Consider the following 4733-nt stretch of genomic DNA (forward strand, 5'->3'; position numbering starts at 1 on the left):
AAAAATATAAGAAAATCGTTCATTTTAGTCTATACTCGCAAACACATTTCGAGACCTCTATCATCTTCTTTATCTAGATGATACTCTACAATTCACACTTGGGATGAGACGAAATGTCTTAAAACTTATGTACCCAGATCCCTTTCCTCGTGACTTTCGTTCTATGTCTGTAGTATGAGCCTCTCAGAATCCTCTAGAACTGTAATGTGTGATTTGGAAACGTGCAATGCTCTTTTTTGATATCAAAGGAAGCAAATAGAATTTATGCTGGAAACATTATAAGCATCTCTTCAGTTACAAAATACCCATAGTAGCATGAGTCTTGCACTAGCGGATCGAAAGGGGGTATCTGGGCATGTGCCCCCTGCTGAAAATAATGACAAAATAATAATATTGAAGATTTAGATAATGATAATAATAATACCAACATAAATGAGAAATATAAAAATGGGAAAAAACAAAAAAATCTGTTACAGAAATAATAAAAATAAAAAAAAGTAATAATATAATAACAATAATCTTAATGATAATAATAATGGTTCTGTATTTCCTGATGCAACAGGCGATTGCTGTCCATTTCATATTTTCTACTTAAATGCTGAATGATATGCTGAAGAAAATATATTATACTATGATACGACAGAAATATTTCATATATATATATATATATATATATATATATATATATATATATATATATATATATATATATATATACATATGTATGTATGTATAATATGTAAAATTATTTTGGCCGCCCCCATGAAATTTTTCTGGATCCCGCTAGTGGAGTCTTGAAATGGAAAAACAAATGCACAGTTATGTGTGGGTAAAAATATATAAAAAAATAAATAAATCTAAACAGAGCTTGAAAAGGGGAATCAAACAAATTCCCGAAAGCTGTCTCTTTAGATTTATTTTTTGAAATATATTTGGACCAATCCATGACAGGGGATTTGTTTCTGCAATCTCTTCAGTGAAACGTTAAACTTATATATTTTATATACAGGTGAAGTTCGGTATCCTTTTGTTTGACTGTAACTGTTGTCTCATAAAAAGGTCAAGAAAACTGAATCTTATTTTTTTCACAGAGAACTGGACAAATGACGTCAGTCATGGATAATTGCGTTGTTCGAGGAACCACTGCTTGTTTAATGGTTACATGGATTAAATAGTCTAACCTTAATTTATTTCAAATGTCCCATTTTCATGCCAGAATGTTTTATTTTTATGGCAAAAATATTCAAATACATCATTTGCAGTAGTCATCAGTTCCTTTAACTTTCCCAGTACTATATGACATTTTAACAAAGAATAAAAGCAGCAAAGAACTGGTATACTAACCAACAAGAAAAAAAAAAAATTCCTGAAAATTTATTACAATGGAAACGCATTGCTCAAAAGGCAATTATTTTCTTGTTTCGTTTATAGATTATCTGGATCAGATCTCTTACATGATCATCGGTTCCCAATTCCATGACAATAAGGGGTTTCCGCAAAACATTTTTGCCCAATTATTAAGAAAAACTTTCCATCTTATCGCTTTTGAACAATGCACATGTAATAATACAGGTAACTGTCCGTAACACCATCGATATACACTCGCCATCATATCAACATCCCACGAAGTACTTGGAACGAAGCTATCACAGCAATTAGCGGACATTCATAAAATTACCAACGTATGCAATGACTGTGCAAGAGGACCGGTGGCTCCTGGCCGTCAGTTTTTGCCTCCGACATAAAAAGACGAGAGTTTATGGAACCATTTGACAAGCCCTCAGAGTTCTAAAGTGAAGTCTATCGGCGGTGGTCTTAAAAAGGAGACATAACCTCATGTTAAAGTGTTGAGCCTAAGTTAACATTTTCCTTATTAACCTTGTCATTCAAAAACATCTTAATGTCTTTATCCAATCATATGCGATATTTTCCAAGGTCGACATTTTTAAAGCAACATCTGACTAAGAGGTTTTCGGTCTCTCTCTCTCGATCGATCGATCGAAGAACTTGAAATGTTTAACAGACTGAACTTCATAAATCAAGGAGAGAAAGCTGTCTTTGTGAGGTAAAATGATCGTGAATATATTTTCGGTCAGTCTGCTGAGTTCTAGTTTCACTATATTCGAAGGGCAGGTGACGTCAGTCATGCCACCTAATTCTCCATCTTTGAGGAAATCTAAAATTCCCTGATTGCACACAATTCGGTGTCTACTCCCTTCCTTCCTGTTTCATGCCTCCGTTTTTCTCACTACACTGACCTTTCTACCTTTAGGAAGCATAAGAATTGAATGAGTCCCCAGACGTTAAGCTGAAATATAGAGCTCAAAATCTACTATAGTAAAAGCCACGGCTCTTTGCAGATAAGCCCGCCCACTGCACGCCAGTAATTGGCTAGCTCTCGAAAGGGGAATGACGTCACACTAATTAACCATCTATTTGACTACTGGTGCGGATTTGACTCCGTTCGGTAATGCTGAGCTCCGTGGCCACCAAATATTTGAGTTCCCGGAGTTGTGAAGTATGCAACTGATATATCCGGTAAAAGATGTATTAAGTTATATATCATTATGAAGATCTTGGATCATTCTGTCTATGCATCTTTTTTTTTATCATGAGCAGCCTAAATTCGCAAGCATCTTGCTTTTTTTTTTATTGATGGTGGCCTACATAAGCGGTTCAACATGAAATGAAGTATAGACTTATTGAAATGTAGCATAGACTCATGTAGCCTGTTCCGATGTTAGGGAATTAATTCACCATAATCCTGCGTGTCGGATGTTAATATCATTGTGAGGTTAGGCCTACACATCAAATTCTTATATTTTGAGGCAATGACAGGACATAGGACTACACGTCAATTTCCTATGGCAAATAGTTTTCTATCCGTATCTGTTAGAAATAGAGTAACTTTTAATTAATATAGTAGCTTCAATTCCACGATATATAATGTATATGCATACAGTGGAATGTACACGTATAAGCACGTGCATATACACATGCATGTATACATGTAATTTAAAGCCACTTATACCACAGAGAATAAAAGTAAAATTTGTGGCCTTGTAGCTGATGGCACACGTGGACCAATCATAGCCTGTCTTAGCCTTACACAAAACTGTCGAACTGCTCTCAATAAATTATATAGAAAATATATTTACAAAAGGGCTAACATATTATATTACTGTGATGATACAAGGCTCCTGTAGCATTTCAATGAAAATGAAGGTTATGGTTGGAAGGCATCATAAGATTCAAAGCGAAATAAGAAAAAATAAATGATAGCTGAAAAAGACATGTATGAGATGACCCAAGTCAGTCTGCGAGTAGCCAATGATTCATTTGATTTTGGGGGCATTCTTGTAAATTATCCTGTTGGACAAAAGGATACATATATAAATGTCATTAAATTTCTCTCTCTCTCTCTCTCTCTCTCTTTCTCTCTCTCTCTCTCTCTCTCTCTCTCTCTCTCTCTCTCTCTCTCTCTCTCTCTCTGTTGTTAGGAGAATATTCTAGGGTAGACTATATTCATAAGATCTCGATTACTCTTAATTAAAACAAGTGCCTAAGTTTCAATTAACAGTAGTAGGCAGATAACTCTCTACGCTAGTATTTATGAATAGCTCTACGTTTATTCTGCAATGTTAAGTCACCATATGAAAAGTGTTCGAAGACTACAAAAACCATAGCAGCAACAACAAACAACAAGAATAACCACAAGAACCACAATAAAACGGCTGAATATATAAACTGCATAAACCGACAAAAAGACATTGGACATTATAGGTCTGCATCATTTGTTTATGATCCTGTTATTTTGAAAGGAGATAATGTCCTTAAGAAAATTCTCAGCAAATTATATCCAGTATGACTTACAGCCTATCTTACTGTAATTTTAAGCTAAACATAGGATTTCTCTGGTTTTGTAGGGTGCAGTCACTGCTTGTCATCTCACCGAATGTGATCACGTTTCAGTGAAATCAATTTATGACTATTAAAATTTAGTAAAATTTTCTGAAATCGGTATGGTATATCAGTCTTCACAGCTCTATGACATCTCTGTGTTTAGATTTAGAATGGTGAATGCGCTCGACAATATCAGACGGTAATTATCATCGGCTGTAATTCAAGTGCACCGATTCGAACTTGGATTACCCTTTTAGGGAGATGTTTATTATGATTTTATTTCAGGGGATAATATACGTTTCCATTTTGGTAATCAGCAGAACTTAATTTAGCTCGGTAAAACAACCATTGCTAAATTGTTGAAGATGAAAAGAACCATATATTAACCAACTTTCCGAAACCATTGCCAACCAATCAGCTTCAAGGAATGGTCATGACGTAAGCAGTGGGCGGGCTTAGCTGCAAAGAGCTGTGGATGTTGCTTTTTAGTTTTCTGTAAAAGAAAACTATTGAGGTGGCTTTTTGTCTGTCTGTCCACCCTTAGATCTTGAAAACTACTGAGACTAGAGGGCTGCAAATTGGTATGTTTATCATCCACCCTACAATCATCAAGCATACCAAATTACAGCACTCTAGCCTCAGTAGTTTTTATTTTATTAAAGGTTAAAGTTATCCGTGATCATGCATCTGGCAATGCTATAGGACAGGCCATCACCGGGCCGAGCCTGAAAGTTTCATGGGACGCGGCTCATACAGCATTATACTCTGTACAGAAACTCGATTGAGTCGAAGAAACTTCGGCGCATTTTTTCCTTTTGTGTGTGTGTGTG

The sequence above is a fragment of the Macrobrachium rosenbergii genome, chromosome 12, assembly GCF_040412425.1.
Source record: "Macrobrachium rosenbergii isolate ZJJX-2024 chromosome 12, ASM4041242v1, whole genome shotgun sequence".
Classification (NCBI taxonomy): domain Eukaryota; kingdom Metazoa; phylum Arthropoda; class Malacostraca; order Decapoda; family Palaemonidae; genus Macrobrachium; species Macrobrachium rosenbergii.